Source organism: Rhinatrema bivittatum, chromosome 2 (genome assembly GCF_901001135.1).
Source record: "Rhinatrema bivittatum chromosome 2, aRhiBiv1.1, whole genome shotgun sequence".
Classification (NCBI taxonomy): Eukaryota; Metazoa; Chordata; class Amphibia; order Gymnophiona; family Rhinatrematidae; genus Rhinatrema; species Rhinatrema bivittatum.
In genome coordinates this window covers 761,636,918-761,663,474 of record NC_042616.1, presented here as the reverse complement: position 1 = coordinate 761,663,474, position 26,557 = coordinate 761,636,918, and the positions used below count along the sequence as shown (strand labels likewise).

The following is a 26,557-nucleotide window of genomic DNA, read 5'->3' as shown; positions in this document are numbered from 1 at the left end:
GCCCCGCTCTCCTGCGATGACAACCCGCGGGTCCCTCCCCCAGTTGAGAATTCCTGAGGTGATTTCCGCGATCCCTCGGAGGTAAGCCTTGGTCCGGCAGCCGACCCTCGGTGTGGACCTTGCCCCCGACATCGGGTGAGGCTGAGAGGCAGTGGGTGCAACTTCGAGCGCGGCGGTGAAGGTATTCCCCCCCCCCCCCCGCAGTCGGAGACCATCTGGAACGAGACTGGGAAGCGCCAAGAGAAGGTAAGGTAGAAATCTATTTAAAAGTCTCCGGTCTCCGAAGCTCGAAGAGTCGCACAGGTCGCCAGCCGGTGCCAGTGCTACCGGGTTGATCTGCCCTAGCAGGGCTAGACCCCAGTCAGATCCGAGGTTCCTCCCACGTGGGAGACCCTCCGAGGTAGTCGCCATATTGTTCGCGTGGTCGCCGTCAACATCTTGACCTGTTTGCCGCCCTGTCCGCCATCCCAACCTGGGCGCACAGAGGCGAGCCATGTGCACAAATATCTTGTGCGCACAATGTCGCGCGCCCAAGTTCCGTGTGCACAAGCGACGCGCATAGCCACACGCTTACTGTGCTGGGCGCAAAGCTTCAGTCTGCGCGCACAACAGCGTGCTCATCTCGCTGAGTGCGTACCAAACCTACGCGCACAACTTCGACGCACCGGAGCGCATAACTAAGCCACCCGGGCCCTGTATTTTACGCGCACAAGCCATGGCACCACCGGAGAAGAAGCTCAAGGCTCAGGGCCTTTGCCCAGCATGCCATATTAGAGCTGCACAACATGAGGAGGCCACGGCCCTGTGCATACAGTATGAGGAGGCACTTGGGGGATCCAGCCCATGGTCCTCCCCAGCCGGTACCGGGTTCCAGCTTCTCGAACAGTACACCAGACCTAGCGTCCCCCAGCAGGAGCCTCCCTCAAACAGGACTCCCCAGGGACACAGCGCCTCTTAATTTAGACCCAGCATCTATCTCCTGGGTGGAATTCTTCAAAGGCCTGCATAACTTCATCCACATGCAGCCGAGGCTGCTGATTAATATGGCCTCAGCCTCCGCCAGAGGACCCCAACATCTCGGGAACCTCTATGCCCAGAGAAGTGGTTCCACCATCCCGAAGCTCCACCTTCGGGGACACGGACAACTCAGATGAGGATACAGAACCCCTGGAGGAAGGGGAACTCCCCCCAGGGACCGAACACCACCGAACTATGAGGCACTTCTTCACCAAGGACGAGCTTCCAGACCTGGTCACACACAGCATGAAAGAGCTCACTATCCTGGGCACAAGTGCCTTGGGGGAACCTAAGACGAATCCCCTCCTAGAGGGACTCCGTCAGACCTCCCGTCATTTCCCACTGTTACAAGCCATCCAGCAGCTCATTGACCTGGAATGGGAATCCCTGGAGACTACGTTCAAAGGGGGGGGGGGGGGGGGCGTGCTCTGGCAGCCATGTACCCTCTGGATCCAGCTGGCAAAGATCTCCTGGCATGTCCGAAAGTGGATGCCATGGTCTGTGCGGTCTCGAAGCGCACTACTGTCCCGGTGGAGGGAGGAGCAGCACTCAAGAATGCTCAAGACAGATGTCTGGAATCCATCCTCAAACAGTCTTTTGATGTCTCCGCTATGTATCTACAGATCACGGCCTCCTGTGCCATGGTGACACGTGCCTGCTTATCACAGACTAGGAACAACATCCCGGGGAAGCCCTGGAATCAGCAGTATCATTCCTCACGGATGCTGCTTCTGATCTGGTGCACACCGCAGCTAGAGGTGTGTCATCAGCCGTGGCAGCCAGAAGACAACTCTGGCTCCGAAGCTGGTCGGCCAACGCATCGTCCAAAACGAGACTCACAAGGATGCCCTTCAAAGGAACCCTCCTGTTCGGAAGCGATGTGTCATTGCTGTCTTTCCAGACAGCAATGACACATCGACACAATGAACTAGAGAAGCTAGCCAATAAATGGGACGAATCCCCACAGCTCGGCTACTGGAGGACAGGAATAAGAGAAACCAGCGACCCTTCCCCCGAACTCCCAGGGGCAGAGGATCACAGCGCGTCAACCCAAGCACATATCAAGCGGCTCGCCCCACAAGCAGGAGCCAGTCCTTTCGGAACAAGCACAACAAAAGGGGAGCCGGCACGGTCCCAGGTCCCAGCCGGACCCTACAATGAAAATTAGCCGACCCGTCCAAAGGAAAAAGCCATAGGGGGCAGACTTGCCCTATTCTACCAAAGATGGGTCGAGAAAACGTCGGACAAGTCGGTCCTAGCCATCATTCGAGAGGGCTATTACCTGGATTTCCACCACCTCCCTCCGGACAAGTTTGTGGAATCCCCCTGCCACCACCCTTCCAAGAGGACGGCAGTGGAAGCTACCCTGACCAGATTACTACCCTTAGAGGCTATAACACCAGTGCCCACACAACAAATAAGTACTGGACATTATTCCATCTTTTTTATCGTTACCAAGAAAGAAAGAACGTTCCGGCCCATCCTGGACCTCAAGTCGGTCAACCGTCACCTGAAGATTCCTCGCTTCCGCATGAAAACCCTACGCTCGGTAATAAGGGCAATACAACCGGGGAGAGTTCCTTACATCCCTGGATCTGTCGGAAGCCTACTTACACATTCCAGTCCATCAAGAGCAACAGCGTTTTCTACGCTTCACGATTCTAGACCGCTACTACCAGCTCCGAGCACTACCATTCAGGTTAGCCACTGCACCCCGGACATTCACCAAAATCATGGTGGTAGTGGCAGCAATACTGAGGAAGGAAGGAATCCTCGTACACCCTTATCTGGACGATTGGCTGATCAGGGCAAAATCCCCAGAGGAAAGTTACCAGGCGACCAACAGAGTCAAAACTCTACTGGAGAGCCTCGGGTCAACACAAACAAGAGCTGTCTGCAGCCCTCCCAATCTCTAGAATACTTGGAAGTTCAGTTTGATACCAAACAAGACAAGGTCATCCTGACACCGACAAGGAGATCAAAACTTATGACCCAGTTGCGAACCCTGTAGAGCGAGCTTCGTCCCACAGCATGGGACTACCTACAAGTCCTCGGCCTCATGGCATCCACACTGGAAGTAGTGCCATGGGCAAGAGCTCACATGAGACCCCTACAGCGCTCCCTATCACGATGGAACCTACTGTCCCAGAACTACACCGTACATCTTCAGCTCCCGGACAAAGTTCGGACCCAACTACAATGGTGGCTACAAGAAGGCCATCTGAGTCAGGGAGTGAGGCTATCTTCACCGACCTGGATTCTGCTCACCATGGACGCCAGCCTACGAGGATGGGGAGCACACTGCCAGGAACTGACCGTCCAGGGGCAATGGAACAAAGAAGAGTTGGGATGGAACATCAATCGCCTAGAAGCCCGGGCAGTCAGACTAGCCTGCCTACAGTTCGGTCACAGACTCCGAGACAAATCAGTCAGTCATGTCGGACAACGCCACAACAGTGGCCTACATCAACAAACAGGGAAGAACCAGAAGCCAACAGGTGTCTCTGGAAATAGATCCCCTAATGTTATGGACGGAAGCGAACCTTCAAGAGATCTCGGCCGCCCACATCGCGGGGAAAGACATCGTCGCTGCGGATTACCTCAGCAGAGAAAGTCTAGACCCAGGAGAATGGATTACCTCAGCAGAGAAAGTCTAGACCCAGGAGAATGGAGACTGTCGACCACAGCATTCCAATTGATAGTAAGCCATTGGGGAACACCAACCACGGACCTCTTGGCAAGCCGGTCCAACGCCTAAGTGCCCAGCTTCTTCAGCCACAGACGAGAATCTCAGTCCCAGGGAATCGATGCCCTGGTACAGACCTGGCCACAGGAAACTCTTATACGCCTTCCCACCATGGCCCCTATTGGGTGCAATCATTCACAAGATAGAACACCACAAGGGATCAGTACTTCTAGTGGCTCCGGACTGGCCAAGAAGGCCGTGGTACGCAGACATGCTGTTATTGATCTGCTCCCCTAGAGGGGAGGAGGTAGAAATCTGTTATAGATCTGCTCCCCCAGAGGGGAGGAGCTAGCAGTCTGGTATAGATCTGGCTGCTGGATACTCCTGTAGAAGGAGGAGCTAGCATCTGCTATGGATAACCCCGCCAGGAGGGCGAAGTTAGCAATACGTATGGCTTAGCTCCTTCAGAGGGGAGGAGTTAGCAATCTGTTGTAGATCACTGACTTCTGTTGTAGATCACTGACTTCAGTGCCAGGAAAAATAGTGGAAAGTGTTCTAAACATCAAAATCACAGAACATATAGAAAGACATGGTTTAATGGAACAAAGTCAGCATGGCTTTACCCAGGGCAAGTCTTGCCTCACAAATCTGCTTCACTTTTTTGAAGGAGTTAATAAACATGTGGATAAAGGTGAACCGGTAGATATAGTATACTTGGATTTTCAGAAGGCGTTTGACAAAGTTCCTCATGAGAGGCTTCTAGGAAAAGTAAAAAGTCATGGGATAGGTGGCGATGTCCTTTCGTGGATTGCAAACTGGCTGAAAGACAGGAAACAGAGAGTAGGATTAAATGGGCAATTTTCTCAGTGGAAGGGAGTGGACAGTGAAGTGCCTCAGGGATCTGTATTGGGACCCTTACTGTTCAATATATTTATAAATGATCTGGAAAGAAATACGACGAGTGAGATAATCAAATTTGCAGATGACACAAAATTGTTCAGAGTAGTTAAATCACAAGCAGATTGTGATAAATTGCAGGAAAACCTTGTGAGACTGGAAAATTGGGCATCCAAATGGCAGATGAAATTTAATGTGGATAAGTGCAAGGTGATGCATATAGGGAAAAATAACCCATGCTATAATTACACAATGTTGGGTTCCATATTAGGTGCTACAACCCAAGAAAGAGATCTAGGTGTCAGAGTGGATAACACATTGAAATCGTCGGTGCAGTGTGCTGCGGCAGTCAAAAAAGCAAACAGAATGTTGGGAATTATTAGAAAAGGAATGATGAATAAAACGTAAAATGTCATAATGCCTCTGTATCGCTCCATGGTGAGACCGCACCTTGAATACTGTGTACAATTCTGGTCGCCGCATCTCAAAAAAGATATAATTGCGATGGAGAAGGTACAGAGAAGGGCTACCAAAATGATAAGGGGAATGGAACAACTCCCCTATGAGGAAAGACTAAAGAGGTTAGGACTTTTCAGCTTGGAGAAGAGACGACTGAGGGGGGATATGATAGAGGTGTTTAAAATCATGAGAGGTCTAGAACGGGTAGATGTGAATTGGTTATTTACTCTTTCGGATAGTAGAAAGACTAGGGGGCACTCCATGAAGTTAGCATGGGGCACATTTAAAACTAATCGGAGAAAGTTTTTTTTTACTCAACGCACAATTAAACTCTGGAATTTGTTGCCAGAGAATGTGGTTCGTGCAGTTAGTATAGCTGTGTTTAAAAAAGGATTGGATAAGTTCTTGGAGGAGAAGTCCATTACCTGCTATTAAGTTCACTTAGAGAATAGCCACTGCCATTAGCCATGGTTACATGGAATAGACTTAGTTTTTGGGTACTTGCCAGGTTCTTATGGCCTGGATTGGCCACTGTTGGAAACAGGATGCTGGGCTTGATGGACCCTTGGTCTGACCCAGTATGGCATTTTCTTATGTTCTTATGTTCTTAAGAGAGGGGTAGCAATCTGTTAGTGATATGACCGCCAGGGAGGCGGAGTTAGTCTTCTGTAGAATGCTGTTTCCCTAAGGAGAAGAGCTAGCAATATGTAATACTTCGTAGGCGGAGTTAGCGATCTGATGTGGGATGGCTCCCACAGAGTGGCAGTCGATATGATACCACTCTAGTACTGTAAGGAATAAACACTTAGTAGAAATGGTGAATCCTTGGGCTGATGGCAGATGACAGCGCCCCCAGGTGGAGATCCTGAGAGGGACCACCGGTTAGGCTGGAGTATTGAGACAAACACAGATAGTTCTTTATTAGATTGGAAGTTGAACCACCAGAGGTGGCAGTAGTGAGCTGATGTGCCTGGCAGGGCTGAAGTCCCTCGGATACTGGAATTGCGATCTCTGCGTTGCTGAGCTGTAGAGAGAGACTATAGGTAGTGAGTAGACAGGGTATGCTGGATACATAACCAGTAGTAGATGACACACTCACAATTATAGATATCTGTAATGGCCTCTTATGCAACAGAGTCTTCAGTATATTTAGGAACAGGAGCCGTAGGCGAGTACTGGTTCCTATAGGCAATCTGAAATAAGAACTCACAATAGCTGTGTATGAGATGGCTTCTGGAATAGAAGAGTCTTGGAGGAATTTAGGAACATAGGCCCTCGTGGAGTGAGTACTGGTTTCTATCTGAAATCTGTAATAGTAACTCATAAGATATAGGTATGCGATAGCTTCTGAGATAGAAGAGAGTCTGTAAAGGGTTTTAGGAACATGGGCCTTCGTGGAGCGAGTATCGGTTCCTATCTGCAATAGAACTCCCAATGTTCACGTCTGCGATCGCTTCCAGGCAGTAAGGAGACTTCTGAGCATTCAGGAACGTAGGCCCTCGAGTACCGGATCCCATCTTAGCAATCTGAAATCAAGAAGAGAGAGAGCGGGGCCCTCGAAGAGTGGGTACCCCTAGGTAAGTTTGTAGAGGCAGAACAGTGGAGAAAGAATTACCCTTGCTAACTCGATTCGTAGTTGCAAGCAAAGACCTTTTAAGTTGGAAGCGGATGATGTCACTATGGGGGAACGCCCCCGAGGTTTGCGCCCTTGCTAGTACAAAGTCTGGAGCGCGCATGCCCTTAATCATCAGGAACATGGCGGATCCACAGCGTCAAGCTAGCCCGGGGACTCCGGGCGAAGAGGTGAGGAGAAGCCGCGGCAGCAACTGTCCGTCAGACCCGAAGAGAGTCGCCACAAAGGTAGAGAGGGTGGAGCGAAGGCGAGAACAGGCACGAACGCAACACATGCAAAGGCTGCTGACAGGGAGCCGTGTCCCGCTACTGCCACACAGGAATCTGCTCTAACAACGGCCGATCCTCCACGGGGATCCAGCTCGATTCTCTCTTACGTCCTGGCCATTGAGAGGACTCGCCTGAGGAAGAGCGGATACTCGGGGGCAGTAATTGACACCCTGCTCCGAGCACGCAAGTTCTCCACATCCCTAACATACATAAGGATTTGGAGAGTATTCGAAGCCTGATGTGAGGACCACGACATCAACCCACGCTCAGTCAAAATTCCCGCGATTTTGGAATTTCTGCGGGATACGGCCTACAGAAGGGATTGTCTCTCAACTCCATCAAGGTACAGGTGGCCGCATTGTCATGCTACGGAACCAAGAGTGAGGATGGCAGCCTAGCCTCTCCCCCGGATGTCTCTCGTTTTCTGAAAGGAGTCAAGCAGATCTGACCACCTCTAAAGTGGCTGGTGCCTCTATGGAACCTCAACCTGGTCCTAGATTTCTTAGCAGGAGTCTCCTTCAGACCTCTTCGTGGCCTGTCTCTCCAACTATTATCATTGAAAACAGCCTTCCTGGTGGCAGACTGTTCGGCCAGTCGTATCTCCAAGCTACAAGCACTGTCCTGCTGGGATCCATTCCTCAGACTCAGTCCGGGAAGCATCCAGTTACGCACGTTCCCGTCCTTCCTCCCCAAAGTGGTTTCTCGCTTCCATCTCAACCAAACCATCTCGCTTCCATCGCCGGATGAGAATAAGAATTCAGAAGAATCTCGCCGTCTGTGCCACTTCAATTTTGGCAGACTCCTAGTCAATACCTGGAAAGGTCGGAATCCGTACGAAAGACGGCCCATCTATTCGTCCTTCACAGCGGGAAGAAGCAAGGAGAAGCGGCCTCACGAGCAACCATAGCCCGCTGGATCAAAGAAAGTTACCAAGGCGGCCTACGTAGAAGCAGGCAAGCCGCCGCCTTTGCAAGCCATTCCACTAGAGCCCAGGCAGTGTCCTGGGCGGAAACCAAGGTGCTGTCACCCGCCGAGATCTGTCAGGCGATGACATGGGCCTCCATCCACACCTTCTCCAGGTTCTACCGCCTGGATGTTCAGGCTAGAGAGGACACAGCATTTGCAAGGGCAGTACTAAGTGGGCCACGGGCAGCCTCCCACCTGGTTCGGGAGTAGCTTTTTATACAGAAATCCTTATCCTAAAACAAATCCTTATCCTAACAAATCAATCAATCGACTCGATCCACCAAATGAATCAAAACGCCTCACAAGCTCACACACTACCACCCAGTGTCAGAGATTTAGGAGTTTCCCTAGACAATCAGCTAAGCGTCAAATCTCACATTAAATCACTGCTAAAAGGGGGCTTCTTTAAACTTCAAACCCTCAAAAAACTGAAGCCCCTCCTCCACGCCCACGACTTCCGCACTGTTATGCAAACCACCATACTATCTAAAATCGACTATTGCAACTCCCTTCTCATAGGTCTCCCTGCCTCCACTATTAAACCCCTCCAAATCCTCCAAAATGCTATGGCTAGAATCTTAACAAACACCAGGAAAACTGACCACATCACTCCCATACTACAGGATCTCCACTGGCTCCCCATTTCCTACCGTTCCCAATACAAAACACTTACTATCCTCCATAACACATTATACAAAAACAACTCCCCTGGCTTGAGGATATGCCACATTTCCGTCAAACTAATCGCCCCACCAGAAACACCCTCGCTGGCACCCTTCAAACCCCTTCACCTCAAAATTGGGCACCTTACCACTACCCGGGACAGAGCCTTCTCCATTGCGGGTCCTACCCTCTGGAACTCCCTTCCTGCTAAACTCCGCCTAGAACCGTCCCTGAGCCATTTCAAAAAAGGAATCAAGACATGGCTCTTTAAACAGGCATACCCCAACTCCTCCCAATCCTAGTCATTGTCATGTCTCGAACTTACTCAGCTCCCGCTCAGCCTACACACCCCCTCCTCAACCTCCCCTTCGCCATCCCAGCTCCCCCCTTCTCCCTTACCATTCTAGCTCCCTCAGCTTCCCAGCTCCCTCCCTGCTCCCTCCCCCCTGCTCCCTCCCCCCACCCTTCCCCAGCACCCTGCTGCCTCTCCCCTACCCCTCCCCTCTCTTCCTACAAACAGCCTTTCCTTGAAAGTGCCATTGCCTTAACGTTCTCCTATACCCCTACCCCCTCCTCTCCTTTCCCCTCCTCGCTCCCCCTTTCCCCTTCTCCCTGCCCCTGCATTTAATATTAATATTGTAAATAAGTTCATATGTTAAGTTCTTAAGTGTACATGCATCCTTAACATCCTGATGCATACCTATTCTTAACATGGATAATCATCATCCAGTTCGTTTTACAAAGTTGTATCCCTGCTCGTTGACTCTCTCTATCCTTGTTCCTAGTTCATTGTACTAGCGTTGACTCTCTCTATCCTCGTTCATTGTAATTTCCTTTCTCAGTTAATTGTGAACCGACATGATGTGTCCTACGAATGCCGGTATATAAAAATTGTTAAATAAATAAATAAATACATCCCATTGGTCCTGAATCCATCTGCTACACGCTAGGAAATGGAGAAATTACTTACCTGATAGTTTTGTTTTCCTTAGTGTAGACAGATGGACTCGGCATCCCACCCACGGCTGCCGTCATTCATGGAATTCTCGGGCGACATCCCCGAGAGCGAGTTATTCACGGGTAAGCCATGCTTTCCTCCAATTAGGACACCCACCCTGCCTGCCGGGTGTCGACGTTTCTCAGTTGAGGGCACTGGCAGTCTCCAGCTATAACCAATTCAACCAGTTCAAGTTAATCAAGTTATCCAAGTTATTCAGTCATGCATATATATCCACAATTGCTTTTTGAGGAGAATACTGAAGAGCTGCACTTCCTGCAGGGGTATATGTACTAGGGCTGACGTCAGATTGAAATCTGATCCGTCTCCAACTGCTATCAGGAGTACACTATACCCATTGGTCCTGAGTCCATCTGTCTACACTAAGGAAAATAAAATTATCAGGTAAGTAATTTCTCCATTTATTAAACATACAGTTTTATTTGAAATGGACTTTTTGACATTACATGGATTTTTCTAGAAGAGGCCTATATAGTTTTGAAAGATCAAATACAACATGCTTGAAGACTGCTTATGCTGGTCAAGTAGAAGCTATTGCAACTTAGAAAATCCAGTTTTCTTCTAGGACAAGTAGGATGGCAGACCTCACAAGTGAGTGACATATGATGAAGCCTGGCCTATAACCTTTATGTCAAAGTTTCTAGAACTTTGACTATGCCCTGCATAGGCTGGCATGATACCATATGTCCATTTGGGGGCCCTTCAGTCTCTTCTTTTCCACAGAACACACAGATTGCAGCTCTTCACTCTCCTGCAGGAATCATTCATCCCAGGGGCCCTGCAGTCTTTTCTCCCTTGTCAGGATCCTTGGGTAAGGTTTTTAGGTCATTCTTTCTATCGTAAATATTTTTTTTTATTATTATTATTACAGGACTGAACAATGCAATATGTACGTTCAAACTCTGATGCACACTGCTTCCTTGCATGCACTAGGACAGTGATGGCTAACCTATGACACACGTGTCAGAGGTGACACGCCAAGCTGTTTTTGCTGACACGCGTAGCGTTTCGGGACTATCAATTTTATTTTTTTTTTAAAATCGGCTGCGCTGAGCCTTTTTTTTTTTATCGGTTGCGCCAACCATTTAAAATTAGTTTTTTAGTATCCCTCCACACCGCCCCCCCCCCCCCCCCAATGCCCCCGGGCGCAGGGAGGCGCATGCGGCGCAGCGAGAGGCCGATAGGCAGGACCGTGGTGAGGCTCACGTCACCACAGCCCAAAGAAAAAGATCGTGTTTGAATGCGCTGATGCTCCTCCTCTTTCCTGTCTGTGCGGCCCCGGAAGTAAACGTTGCCAGAGCCGCGTGGGCAGGAAGGAGGAGAAGCATCAGTGCGTGCAGAAGAGGAGCATCGCTTGCGCTTATGGGCCGCCGCGAATCCCAAGTCGCAGCGGCCCAAGAAGAGGAAGAGGCCCAGTAGCAGGGCCACCGCGGCCCAAGAAGATCAGGGCCGCTGCAGAGCCCATCCTGCGGCGACCCGCGAAGAGGAGGCCCAGAGGTGAGAGAGAGGCTGAGGATCTGTAGAGGTTTTGTGTGTGTGTGCGCGCATGAGATGAGTTGAGAGACTGTGTGTGAGGACCTGAATGTTTGCAGAGACAGCATGTGCTTGAGCAAGACAGCATGTGGGAGTGAGAGAGAGCCTGTGTGTGTGAGAGTCAGACAGCATGTGCCAGTGAGAGACTGTGTGTATGAATGATTGTATGAGAGAGAGCATGTGACAGTGAGAGCCTGTGTGTGTGTGTGAGATAGAGAGAAATGCATGTGAGAATGAAAACCTGACTGTGTGTTTCAGTGGCGTAGCCAGAATTGATTTTTTGGGTGGGCTGTAGGCATGCAGGTCTACTAGTTGTTTTTTTACTGATAAATAATGCCAAATTATGCAGCATAGCATTCACATCTACGCCTATACAAACATAATTCACGGTGATTTGTGGTACTTTAGCCTTCTTATTATTACGATTTTATACACGGCTCCTACCTGTCCATAAATTTTGAGAGAGCGGTTGTGTTGCTTATATTTAAATTGCTAACATCTCAAAATATAGATATATATTTTTACCTTTGTTGTCTGATCTTTGTATTTTTCTAATCAGTTGGTCCTGGTCTCTTTTTCCCATTTTTTCCCTTATAGCTCATTTCCTAATTCCTTTTCAGTGTCTTTCTTCTATTACTGTCTTCTTCCCTTCCACACACACACACACACACACACACTTTCTCTCACAGACTCCCTCTCACACACTCAAGCTCTCACTCTCATATGCTCTCACCCCCCCCAGCTCACATTCTCTGCAGACACACATACAAGTTCTCACTTTCTCACCCCTCCCAGGCTTATATTCTTATGCACACACAGACGCACATCCAGGCACCCATTCTCACCCACACACATAAACCCAGACTCCCATTCTCACCCACAAACCCATGCTCCCAGTCTCACCCACACATATTCAAGCTCCCATTCTCATCCATACATATACACATTTAAGGTACTATTCTCACCCACACATACACACATTCAAGCACCCATTCTTATCCACATATTCAAGCTTCCATTCTCACCCACCCACACAAACCCAGGCTCTCATTCTCACCCATATATACACACATTCAAGCTCCCATTCTCACCCACCCACAAACCCAGGCTCCCATTCTCAACCACACATACACACATTCAAGCTCCCATTCACCCACATATTCAAGCTTCCATTCTCACCCACATACACACCCAGGCTCCAGTTTTCACCCACACACACACTCCCATTCTCATCCACACATACACATTCAAGCACGTGCACAGCTTCCGCTTTCTCCCCCAGAGCAGGAAGATCAGCTGCCTCTCCTGCTGCCACCGGCCTCCTGCTATCGTCGGGTGTCCGAACTTCCTGTCGGGGGGGGGGGGGGGAGCGGAAGCGCAGCGCACAACGTCCGCTTCCTCCCCCCCCCCCCCCCCCCAAGCAGGAAGATCGGCGGGCCATTTGGTCCGAAGATAGCAGGAGAACGGGTGGCAGCAGGAGAGGCAGCTGATCTTCCTGCATTGGGGGGAGGAAGCGGAAGCTGCGCGCGGCGCTTCCGCGCCCCCCCCCCCCCCCCCGAACAGGAAGACCGGTTGGCCATACGGCCGCAGCAGCGCTTCCCCATGTGTGCCGTGATGGCGCACGAGGCGTGGGTTCTCTTGTTCGCTGTCGCGGGGATGGGATCCCGCGACAGCCTTGCAGTTCCGGTGCCAGTTGGGTGGGCACCTGCCCACCCAGGCCCACCCGTGGCTACGCCACTGGTGTGTTTGAGGGAAGAAGATGGAGAGAAAAGAAACAGAAAAAAAGACAATATAAAAGGAATTGGCAAAAAAAAAAATAAGAAAGGGAAGGTGGGAAAAAAAAAAAGCCTGTGACCAACCAATTAGAAAACTAAGATCAGACAGCAAAGGTAAAAAAAAAAAATAATTCTTTTTAGTGATTGGCACATGTAATCTTTGGGAATGTGCAAGAATAGCAACATCCCCAATAGTCATGTGGCAGCAGTGACAGTGGCAGCAGAGGAATGAGAGAGGTTCCGAGGTTGCTGGCAAAAGAGAGGGGGGTCTGCCTTTAGTGTGTGCATGTGTATGAATGGGACTCTGCCTGGGGGTATATGTGTGTGAATGCATGGGTGTCTGCCTGGGGGTCTGTGTGTGTGAGAATGAATTGGTGCCTGCCTGGGGGTCTGTGTGTGTGAGAATGAATTGGTGCCTGCCTGGAGGATGGAGCGGGAGTGGTGTGAAAATGAATGGGAGCCTGCCTGGGTGTGTGTGTGTTTGTGTGTATGTGAGGGAGCCAGTGAGTGTGAGAGCATGAGTTTGTATGAGAAAATCCAGGGGAGTAAGAGTTTGTGTGGGAGTGGGGGGGGGGGTGTGTGGAGGGGGAGAGAGTGTTTTAATTGAAGATTTAGCCGATAAAACTCAGCAACAAAAAAGTCACTAAGCAGGTAAGGTAAAGAATTATTTGTTTTTGCTTTATTAATAAATACAGTACATATATTAAAATTATAACTTTTTGTTATTAATTAGAGCTACAAATATCACAATTATGGATTTTTCTAGAAGTGACACACCACCCGAGTTATGCTCGGTTTTTTTATGAATTTTGACACACTGAGCTAAAAAGGTTGGCCATCACTGCACTAGGATAACATTTAATATAAACTATACATCATTCCAATACACAGTTTCCCCTCATCCCCCCACTTGCCTACAACCACCTGCTCTCTAACCTCACTCCTCAAAAACAATGATTGTTGATGCCCCTTAAACATAGTTTAAAAAAAAAAAAAAGAAAAAAAGAAATTCAACCTACCCAGCATTCCTTGTTATAACAAACTAGGAAATATAAAACAGTTTTTACACCAGTTCTATCCAAAGATTTTCCCATAGATAAGCAACATGAATTAGCCATGCTGTTTGGGATGTCCTCTGTGTCATTAGGTGGCGGAGCTCTCAAAGATCACTGAATTTTGTCAGTGAGGTGTTCCTGCTTGTATCTTCCTGCATTTCCCACAAGTCTCAGTCTGTTTTTTTTCTACGTGACTGAGTGCACACGGAGTTCTTTTCTCTCTCAAGAGAAACTGTTTCTGTGTAAAAAAAAGAAACACCCTTCCCCCCCCCCCCAGCAAAATGCATGACAACTTGTGATGCCTCGACCACAAGGATTCAAGTTATATCATTGTGGGAAAATCATGTCTTCCACAGATGGGCACGATTGATGCTACATCTGTTTAGGTCCAGACCATGACCGAATTGTGGGGACTGCGGTCACATGTCCCCTAGGGCCCAGGGGCAGAGGGCTGCTTGCATTGCCCAACTTAAAGGAGCGAGGTCGGGCTCATATGCCCCATCAAAAGTGTCTATTAAGTCCTCGCCGGGACCCCACCGAAAGTCAAAGACCCTCCCACCGTCAGGCCACCTCTGCGGACCTCCCCCCGGTCAATTGGAACCGGCGCTGAAGCAGACCCCCTCTATATCGGGGCAAGGCACGGGAGATATGCCGTCAGCGCCGAAGTCGCAGTCTGCATTGAAAGCGTCGATGCACCAACGCTTTGGCTCACAGGTGCACCGATGCACATAAAAAAACATCGCATTGAAGTGCCCCAGGAGCACGAACACATCTGCATTGTATACTGGGCCCACCGATGCACCGCTGACTCCGAAGCACCCTCCGACTCAGCTGACTGGGGCACTTATGTTGTCAACGCAGTTTCCTACCAGGCCCCCAAAGAAACACACTTCAGGGCATAAACGTCCTAGGGAGCTCTTCCTTACTCGTTGTAGACTCAGATGAAGACCCTTCATCACCGAGAATTTCCAGTAGTTCCTCTGCTTCGTCAGAGGTTTTTGCTGTCCTTGGAGGACACCGATTTATCGATGAACGATTTTGCTTTCTCTCCACTAGTCTTGTTCTGCCCACTCTGGCATGTCTGTATTTAGTGTGGTATATAACGTGTGTATATTTGACCTTTTTGAAAATCTTTTATGCAACATGATTAGATTAGACGTTTGAAAAAAGTCCATTATCTCTTAAGTATAGCAGTTAAGATTAAGCAAGAACTATATGAAACTGGTTTTGTGGCACCAAATCGTACTCGCCAAATAGACAAAATCTTTTCAACATTATCCTATTTGAAATGTACAATATATAGAAAAACCTCACAGTGTGAAGTTTATCAAAAATAAGTATAGTCATTCACACTAATACTGGTTGACATAATCTAAATTTAAAAAATGTCAACAAATTTTTTAAAAAGATCCGATTTTTTTGGTCTGTTATGACTGGTTATAGCTATAGATGCCTAAAATAGACATCAGCCACATGACATATGTGCATTCAGCATCTTCATTATAATGGTTATTTGCATTGAGTGTCAGCCAATATTAGTGTAATTGGCTTTATATTTAAAACGTTATTTTGTAATGTTAAAGCAACTCTTGTTATCCCAGGACAAGCAGGATGATAGTCTCAAGCAATCTCATCGCCAACATCTATCCTCAAGCATATTGACCCCTCACTGCTAGCATTGCCTAAACCCTCCTTCAAGATACGCTCTTTCAGTATACCCATTATACACACTACCTTCAATCACAGAATCAACAGACCTCGGGCGCTAGGCCTTCGTCAACAAAGATTACTCCCAATCTTGATCTCACCAGTCTCTCAAATGCTCGGCATTACTCTCTTTACTCTAACTCTGTTCAATGCTCAGTCTATCACTAAAAAATCTCACCTACTCAATGACCATCTGACTGACGCTAACCCAGATCTCTGCGCAATCACAGAAACGTGGTTGAAACCTACGGACACTGTTCTATTAAATCAGCTCCCCAACCATCTATACGACATCCACTCAATCCCCAGACTGAAAAAAAGAGGAGGAGGCCTACTGCTAGCTGCAAAAAAGGGGCTAGGCCTCACTTTGCAACTATCCACCAGATTAAACAACATAGAATTAGCCCTTTTCAAATCTGACCATCTCCAACTCGTACTAGTCTACGCACCTCCAGGAAATCTTGACTCAGACCCATCCCCATTGATTGAATTTACGGCCAAACATCTAAACATGGACAAACCAGCTATACTGTTGGGAGATTTTAACCTACACGTGGACGCATCACTGCCATCCCCCAATTGTGAAATCTTCCTAAATGCACTAAGCCACTTAGGCCTAAGACAAATTGTCAGCGGTCCCACACACAAAGCGGGCCACACGTTAGACCTTATTTTCATTAATGAAAGCATCACTTCTGCCACCAGCCCCACATGCGTATCAGTTCCATGGTCTGACCATCAAATCATCTCATCAGAGCTACAAATCAAAGATCACCCTTTGCCTATCTTCCCTAAAACAACAGTTCAGTTCAGGAAACCATGCTCTATCGAACAACTTAGTAATCTGCTTACAAAAGATCTAGATCAGCTCGATCTCACGAATGCTCACTCAGCCACCAGCTCTTGGTTCAGGATCACAACCAAGGTTGCAGAACAATCCTGCCCAACTGTCACAAAATCTCTTCACCCATCCCATGACAATAGGAAACCTTGGTTCATCCCGGAACTAAAAGCCCTCAAGCAAGAGCTACGTAGTAAGGAGCACAGATGGCATAAGTCCCCTTCCACTTCAAATCTATCAAACTATAAAACCTACCTCAATGCCTATAGGAATGCCACACTCAAAGCCAAGAAAGGCTTCTTCTCCAAAAAAATTCACCACTTCATTTTTGACTCTGAAGCCCTATTCTCATACGTCTCATCTCTTACAAAACCTTCTCCCCCCACCATACCTGATGAGCAAGCTCTTAATAAGGCTACAGAGCTGGCTATCTTCTTTGAGAATAAGATAGCTAACCTTATTAAGCCCCTCTCTACCTCCTTACCGACAACCCTCCCATCCAGCACTTCAACACTCAATCGTAGCAGCAATCTTTATTTCTTCGAGACCTCATCTTCACTGGAAATAGAAAAAATCCTCAAGAAGCTTAAACCTTCATCACACCCGTTGGATGCAATGCCTTCCAATCTTCTTCTCTCCATCCCAACCGTTATTTCAAAATCTTTAGCAGATATCATCAACTGCTCATTGACACAAGGAAAGGTACCTGACCAACTAAAACTAACAATCCTCAAACCCCTACTAAAAAAAAACCCAACCTTTTGACTTCTGACCCTGCAAATTTCCGCCCTATAGTGAATCTACCTTTGATCTCCAAAATCATGGAAAGAATTGTAAACAAACAACTGTCAGAATACCTGGAGGAGAACAACATTCTCTCCCCTTTCCAGTTTGGATTCCGAAAATCCCAAAACACTGAAGCCCTTTTAACCTCACTATCGGACACCATCCTTCTTAATCTGGAAAGAAAACAACCATACCTCCTGGCATTACTCTACTTATCGGCAGCATTCGATACCGTTAATCACTCTATCCTTCTGGAGCGTCTATCAAACACTGGTATCCAAGGAGTGGCACTCAGCTGGTTCAAATCGTTCCTTGAGAATAGATTGTATAAGGTTAGGATTAATAATAAGGAATCACTCGCCATCAAATCCAATCTGGGAGTCCCACAAGGATCATCCCTCTCTCCCACACTTTTTAACATTTATCTGCTTCCACTTTGCCAATTACTATCCAACCTAAAATTAACATTTTACCTATACGCTGATGACGTCCAGATTCTTCTCCCAATCACAGATTCACTTCAAAAAACCTGGGCCCACTGGAACAGCTGTCTACAATCGATCAACAGTCTTCTCACCAGCCTTAACCTCATCCTCAATCCAAATAAGACTGAGATCCTCCTCATTTCACCAGATGAAACCCAAACTCGCCTCAATTCTCCTGGCGCTTCTCAATTCACCAAAACAGTTATCAACCATTCCCCTTCTGTCAGAGACTAAGGGGTTCGGCTCGACAACAAATTCAACTTAAAATCATTCGTCAACAACACCACTAAAGAATGTTTCTTTAAACTACAAGTTCTTAAAAAGCCGAAACCTCTCTTGCATTTTAGAGATTTCCGTTTGGTACTTCAATCTATTATCCTCGCTAAATTAGACTATTGCAATTCGCTCTTACCGTGTTTCCACGAAAATAAGACATCCCCCAAAAATAAGACCTAGTAGAGATTTTGCCGAATTCTTAAATATAAGACCTCCCCCGAAAGTAAGGCATCCCTTGTAAACAGGGATCGGGCTTCCCCCGGTGGGCCGGTCAATCCTGTGATGTCATTTTTTTAATTTTAATTTTTTTTTTTTTTTTAAATAAAGTTTCCAAAGTATTAGGGGCAGACGCTAGCAGTGGTATCCCGAGGGGAGCCAATGCCCCCGGGTACAAGGAGGCTCATGCGGCCGCTGAGCCTCCTTGCCCGAAGAAAAAGATCGTGTTCAAACGCGTTGATGCTCTTCCTCCTTCCTGCCTGTGCGGCCCGGAAGTAAACGTTGCCGGAGCCGCATGGGCAGGAAGGAGAAAGAGCATCAGCGCGTGCAGAAGAGGAGCCGCCGCGGGCTGCTGCGAATCCCAAGTCGCAGCGGCCCAAGAAGAGGAAGAGGCCCGGTAGCAGGGGTGAGGAAGAGGCCCGAGAAGTTCAGGGCCGCTGCAGAGCCCATCCTGCGGCGTCCCGCGAAGAGGAGGCCCAGAGGTGAGAGAGAGGCTGAGGGTCTGTAGAGGGTGTGTGCGTGCGTGTATGAGATGAGTTGAGAGATTGTGTGTGGGAGTGAGGATCTGAATGTTTGCAGAGGCAGCATGTGAGAGCCTCTGTGTGTGTGAGAGAGACAGCGTGTGACGGTGAGAGCCTATGCTTGAGCAAGACAGCATGTGGGAGTGAGAGAGAGCATGTGCCAGTGAGAGACTGTGTGTATGAATGATTGTATGAGAGACAGCATGTGACAGTGAGAGCCTGTGTGTGTGTGAGAGAGAGAAATGCATGTGAGAATGAGAACATGACTGTGTTTGAGGGAAGAAGACGGAGAGAAAAGAAATACGGAAGAAAAAAGGACAATATAAAAGGAATTGGCAAAAAAATAAGAAAGGGAAGGAGGAAAAAAAAAAAGCCTGTGACCAACCGATTAGAAAACTAACATCAGCCAGCAAAGGTAAAAAAATAAATAAATTACTTTTTAGTGATTGGCACATGTAATCTTTGGGAATGTGCAAGAATAGCACTTTCTCTATGCAGATCTCACAATGTACGAGATCAGCATGGAGAAAGTGGAAGCCCACGGGGCCTGCACAGAGGAGGCAGCAGAATGGGCTTCAGTGTCAGTAGCAGCAATTGGCGCCTCCCCAATAGCCATGTGGCAGCAGTGACAGTGGCATCAAGATTACTGACATCTGGGGATGGTGGCAGTACCAGTCGGGGGACCCCTTCCAAGCAGTGTGCAGAGATTCAAAAGCAGCAGAGTCAGCCCAAGCTGACTACCATGAATGTTGCACACTCCTACCTCTCTCTGACAGCACACTGGTGAGGCATGGCTGATGCAGGGGCAGCCAGCAGCTCAACGGTATTAGACATCCCCTAAAAATAAGGCCTAGTGCGTCTTTGGTACCAAAAATTAATATAAGACACTGTCTTATTTTCGGGGAAACAGGGTACTAGGTCTCCCTGCAATAACTATCAAACCCTTACAGATGGTCCAGAATGCCGCTGCTAGGATACTTACCAACTCAAATAAGAGACCATATCACTCCCATCCTTCACTCCCTGCACTGGCTACCCATCAAATTTAGGATCTCTTTTAAAGTCCTTATGATGATCCACAAGGATTTACACAACATCACCCCATTTCAACTTAGCTCTCAATTACGTCCACATTATTCAGACAGACCATTTAGAAGAGCGTACAAAGGCTCCCTATATGCCCCTCCGGCCAAATCCACTCTAAGAAAGCGGGCATTATCGACTGCAGGGCCTACTCTTTGGAACACTCTGCCACCGGATCTATGCCAAGAACGTTGCCATCAAACATTTAAGAAACACCTAAAAACGTGGCTTTTCAGACAAGCTTTCCCTGAAACATAAGATCTATCTGACACCGCTCAAAGGACACAACCAGGGCTCAAGGAGGTCCCCTACTTAGTTACTTCCACCCGTTCTTTTCACCCCCTATCTCATGACCTCTTGCCCATGCCTTCCTCTCTTATTAATACATTTTTTCGCCCCGACCCCCTGTTTTTACCCCACGCTTTCTCATATAATTTCTTCATTGTTCTCATTCCTTATTAACCCGCCTCCGAAGTCAGAGAAGGTCTCTAAAGTTTAATGATTAATGCTTTAAAGTTTCAACGTTCCAATGTTCCAATGTTTAATACCCCAATGTTTAATGCTCGAATGTTTAATGGCTCTCCCAATTGTTTCCTTTTGAATGTTCTCATGTTTGTTTAATGTAACTTAACTTAATGTTCAACTTAATGTTTAATGTATTGCCCACCCGCGACCGTTCTGTTGTACTGTAAACCGGTGTGATCTATATTTCATACAGGAATGTAGGTATATAAGAACTCAAAATAAATAAATAAATAAATAGTCCTCACTTATGGGTGACGTCACTGGACGGAGCCCTATCACGGAAAACCTTCTGTCAAAATTTCTAGAAACTTTTGACTGGCATACTGAGCCCACTGAGCATGCCATGATCCCTCGAGCCACAGGGGTCTCCCTTCAGTCTTCGTTTTTCCGTGTTACAGTTAGCATCTCGGTGAAGCAGCCCTGTGTGAATTCCTCACACAATAAATTTGAGAGAAAAGAAGTTTAAAAAAAAAACCTCTCATTTTCATCCCCTACATAGGGGTCACCGGTTGGTGAGTACAGTTTTTTCCCGTTTCGATCGGGTTAAAAGAATTTTTCTGTCAGAAGGCCATCGACGGCTGTCCGGCCTTCATTATGACAACAGGCTTCAAAAAGTGCCTGAAGTGCCTTGCACAATGTCTATCACCGACCCGCATGTCGAGTGTGTCCTGTGCTTGAGTGAGTCTCACGATGTTTCTTCCTGCCCTCAATGTGCTGAAATGACAGCCAAGGGCAGGAGAGCCCGATAAGAGAAGATGGAACATCTCTTCCATATTCAACTTATCCCATTGATGTCGACTCAATCATCTCTGGCTGGAGCGTCTAAAAGGTTAGTCATTCGAAAGCGTCACACTGATGGCTCCGGAGACCGGCTATCACCGATTCCATCCCTGGCATCGGTAAAATCGACATCCGTGCTTGAAAAGAAAAGCACAGAACATAAAAGAAAAGCATCGGCGTCTACACCGGAGGCCTTATTGTTGCTGAGAGAGCCATCACGGAAGAGCTCTCATCTACAGGAGCCATCAATACCTTCGAGGCCTACTACTCCAAGGCGATCCCCACCAGTAAAGATGCCGGGTATTGAGCCACCACAGGGACCTGTGGAAGTGTCGCTTACGCCTTCTCTGCCACCACTTATAGCTTCTCTGACCTCACCGGCTATAAGGGAGGAACTTGGAGGAGAAATCCATTACCTGCTATTAAGTTCACTTAGAGAATAGCCACTGCCATTAGCAATGGTAACATGGAATAGACTTAGTTTTTGGGTACTTGCCAAGTTCTTATGGCCTGGATTGGCCACTGTTGGAAACAGGATGCTGGGCTTGATGGACCCTTGGTCTGACCCAGTATGGCATTTTCTTATGTTCTTATGTTCTTAAAGAAGCTCTCCAGGATCTTCGGCCATCGACACCGCTGGAACTGATGCCCGTACCATCGCCGATGCCTGCTCCAGTGCCGATACCGATACCGGACCTCTCAGTTTTTCAGCCAATTCTGTCGAAGCTCGATGCCCTCATCAGAGCTCTTCTGGTGCACCTAAAACTCTGATTGCCGTCGGTAACGTTGCCTTAGGGGCTTCTCCGCCATCTGAACCCATACCAGGGCCCTCCGGAATTTCTCGGCCGAGAATTCCAATATTTCCATCGATGCCTTTATTTCCTCCATTGATGCCGCCACAAAAACCACCAATGCCATCGATGCCTCTTTTTATACCTCATGCTTCTCCTCCACGACACCCTGAATTGGACACTTGGGTTGACAGAGACACCGACACTTCTTCAAAGGACATCTTGTCTGAGCCGTCCCCACCTGAAGAAAGGAAAAAGTCACCCCCAGAGGACCTCTCTTTTACCAACTTTATAAAGGAGATGGCTGATTCTATCACTTTTCAACTAGTATCAGAAGAAGATATCAGGCAGAAGTCCTTAGAGGTTCTGCAGTTTGTGGACCCTCCTAAGGAGGTACTAGCAATCCCGGTGCATGAGGTCCTGGTGGACCTGCAACACAGACTGTGGGAACACCCATGTTCAATACCACCGGTGAACAAAAGAATGGATACTTCCTAACTGGTTTAGCACATCCCTGGTTATCAGAGGGCCCAACTCCCACACCAATCTGTGGTGGTAGAATCTGTCCAGAAAAGACAAAGTGGATGCGCCCCCACTCATCGACTTTTCATGGCAAAGAACAAACATTCTTAGACACTCTAGGAAGAAAAGTTTTCCAAGGTTCAATGCTGGTGTCCAGGATAGCGTCATATCAATTGTATATGACTCAGTATCAACGTAAACTCTGGAAACAAATGCAACAGCTTGCGGAGTCTTTACCTCAATACCAAGACTCAGTAAATGAGATCATACACATAGGTCTGGAGGCAGGAAAGCACGAAGTACATGCTACCTATGACAGTTTTGAGACCTCTTCAAGAGTAGCTGCAACTGGAATCAGTGCATGTCTCTGGACCTGGCTCAAAGCTTCTGACCTCAGGCCTGAAGTTCAAGAGAAGCGAGCAGATCTTCCTTGTGCTGGTGATAACGATTTTGGAACAAGGGTTCAAGACGCAGTAGCACAGTTAAAAGAACACTCTGACTCTGCGTCAACTCTCTGCTATCCTACAAGACACCTCATCTGCCACACACCGGACAGTGAGAAAGGACACCAGGAAACCCTACTACCGACCACGTAAGTACAATCCACCAGCACCCCGTGGTAGAGCATCCAGACCAGTGCAGAGAACTCAGCCTAGACTTCCGAGAGCTTCTAAGCCTCAGCCTCCTCCTCAGACAGGCCCAGCAACAGGGCTTTGAAAACCTGCCAGAGGACAGCAGCCACTCTACCATCCCGATCCCAGAGTTACCAGTGGGAGGTCGGGTCTCTTTCTTTCAGCCCCATTGGTCAAACATCACAACAAATCAATGGGTATTATCAATTATAACACAAGGTTACTATCTGGACTTTCTCACAGTACCAAAAGACTCTTCACCAAAAGTCTCTTTGGAAATACAAAGATCATATCACTCTTCTGCAAGCAGAATTATCCACCCTTCTGAGATCCAGGGCCATGGAACCAGTTCCCCGACATCAGCAGGGCAGAGGATTCTACTCCCGCTATTTCCTCATTCCAAAGAAAACAGGAGGCCTGCATCCCATCCTAGACCTCCAAAATCTCAACAAATTTCTACGGAAAGAAGTTCAGAATTGTCTCCTTAGGCACCATGCTTCCCCTTCTTCAAGCAGGAGATTGGCTCTATTCTCTGGATCTTCAAGACACGTTCACATTTCAATATTCCCTCCTCATCGCAAATTTCTGCACTTTCTAGTGGGGCAACAACATTTTCAATACCAGGTTCTACCACTCAGACTTGCCTTAGGACCCCGAGTATTCACAAAGTGCCTAGCAGTGACAGCAGCCCACTTACACAAGGAAAGCATACATGTCTTCCCTTACCTAGATGACTGGCTCATCAAAGACCAGTCAAAACAAGGAGCTCTCAACTCTCTCAAGCTCACAATCAACCTACTCCACTCGTTGGGATTTCTAATCGATTACAAAAAATACCACCTCACGCCATCTCGCCTACTGCAGTTCATCAGAGCAGAGTTGAACACATCAATCTCAACAGCCTTCCTCCCAAAGGTGAGACACTCTCCACATTAGCCCGATCTCTGCACACAAGGGACACTGCAACAGCCCATCAGTTTTTAACTGTGCTGGGCCACATGGCTTCCACAGTTCATGTCACTCCCATGGCTAGATTAGCCATGAGAGTAACACAATGGACATTAAGATCACATTGGATCCAAGCCATTCAACCACTATCGTCTCCATTACAAATAACCCACCAGTTACGTTCATCTCCTCTGGTGGGCGAACACGAACAACTTGCGCAAAGGCCTACCCTTCCAACAACCAGTTCCGCAAGTAACTTTAACTACAGATGAATCCACCTTAGGTTAGGGAGCACACATAGGCAATCTCCAAACTCAAGGTACTTGGACAAAACTCAAAGCAACATTTCAAATCAATTTCCTGGAGCTTCGAGCTATACGTTATGCTCTATATGCATTATACAGACGGACAGCACAGTAGCCATGTGGTACCTGAACAAACAGGGAGGTACGGGCTTGTATCTCCTTTGTCAAGAAGCCGCACAGATTTGGGACTGGACCCTGACACATTCCATGTTTCTCCGGGCCACTTATCTGGTAGGCATTCACAACATAGTTGCAGTCCGCCTCAGTCGTCAGTTCCAACCTCATGAGTGGTCCCTGGAACCTTTAGTAGCAACCAAGATATTTCAATGTTGGGGTAAACCAACAGTGGTCCTCTTTGCATCCGAGCTGAATCACAAAGTGGACAGATTCTGCTCCCTGCACAAACAGAGAAACCAATTAGCCAAGGACGCCTTTGCTTGCCCCTGGAATTAAAGTCTTCTATATGCATATCCCCTGTTACTGCTAATAACCAAAACTCTAGTGAAGCTACAACAGGACAAAGGGTCAATGATACTCATAGCCCCGTATTGGTCTCGACAAGTGTGGTTTCCCATACTTCTCGACCTCTCGATCAGAGAACCGATTCGCCTGGGTACAGCTCCCACTCTCATAACTCAGGATCAGGGCAGGTTGCGCCATCCCAACCTTCAATCCCTATCTCTATTAGCCTGGATGTTGAAAGCTTGATTCTGCAACCAATCTTTCAGCTAATGTCTCTCAAGTGCTTGTAGCTTCACGTAAACCTTCCACATGAAAAACCTATCGTTCTTAGTGGAAAAGATTCCCCAAGTGATGTGCACAGAAAAGTATTGACCCCCTTTTCCTGCCCCATAGCATCTTTATTAGACTATCTCTGGCACCCTTCAGATTCTGGTCTCCAGCCCTCGTCAGTAAGGGTACATGTAAATGCTATCTCAGCTTATCATCATGCAGAAGGGGATGCACCGATATCAGCGCAACCTCTTGTCAGTAGGTTTATGAGATGTTTAATTCACCTTAAACCCCTGTTACGGCCACCAGTCACATAATGGGACCTTAATGTGGTACTAACAAGACTCATATGTTCTCCCTTTGAACCCATGGATTCCTGCGATGTCAAATTTCATACATGGAAGGTTCTCTTCCTAGTAGCTATTACATCTGCTAGAAGGGTTAGTGAGTTTTAAGCACTTGTCACATACTCACCCTATACAAGGTTCCTACATGACCGAGTGATGAAATTTAATGTGGACAAGTGCAAGGTGTTGCATATAGGAAAAAATAACCCTTGCTGTAGGTACACGATGTTAGCTTCCATATTAGGAACTACCACCCAGGAAAAAGATTGAGGCATCATAGTGGATAATACTTTGAAATTGTCAGCTCAGTGTGCTGCAGCAGTCAAAAAACAAACAGAATGTTAGGAATTATTAGGAAGGGAATGGTTAATAAAACAGAAAATAAAGATATAGTTGAGATGGAGAAGGTACAGAGAAGGGCAGAGAAGGGCAACCAAAATGATAAAGGGGATGGAACAGCTCCCCTATGAAGAAAGGCTGAAGAGGTTAGGGCTGTTCAGCTTGGAGAAGAGACGGATGAGGGGGGATATGATAGAGGTCTTTAAGATCATGAGAGGTCTTGAATGAGTAGATGTGAATCGGTTATTTACACTTTCGAATAGTAGAAGGACTAGGGGGCATTCCATGAAGTTAGCAAGTAGCACATTTAAGACTAATCGGAGAAAATTCTTTTTCACTTAACGCACAATAAAGCTCTGGAATTTGTTGCCAGAGGATGTGGTTAGTGCAGTTAGTGTAGCTGGGTTCAAAAAAGGTTTGGATAAGTTCTTGGAGGAGAAGTCCATTAACGGCTATTAATCAAGTTTATTTAGGGAATAGCCACTGCTATTAATTGCATCAGTAGCATGGGATATTCTTAGTATTTGGGTAATTGCCAGCTTCTTTTGGCCTGGTTTGGCCTCTATTGGAAACAGGATGCTGGGCTTGATGGACCCTTGGTCTGACCCAGCGTGGCAATTTCTTATGTTCTTATGGTACTCCGTACAAACACAAAATTCCTTCCCCAGGTAGTTACAGAATTCCATTTGAATCAGTCCATAGTCTTGCCCACATTTTTCCCAAGGCCTCACTCTCACCAGGGCGAGAGAG

General features: G+C 47.5%; 1 protein-coding gene across 1 annotated transcript in view; it reads left to right on the top strand.

The window, feature by feature from the left end:
* The window catches only part of ATAD2 (ATPase family AAA domain containing 2), a 471,993-nt gene that overhangs the window by 146,247 nt on the left and 299,189 nt on the right, over positions 1 to 26,557 (top strand). The window lies entirely within an intron of this gene.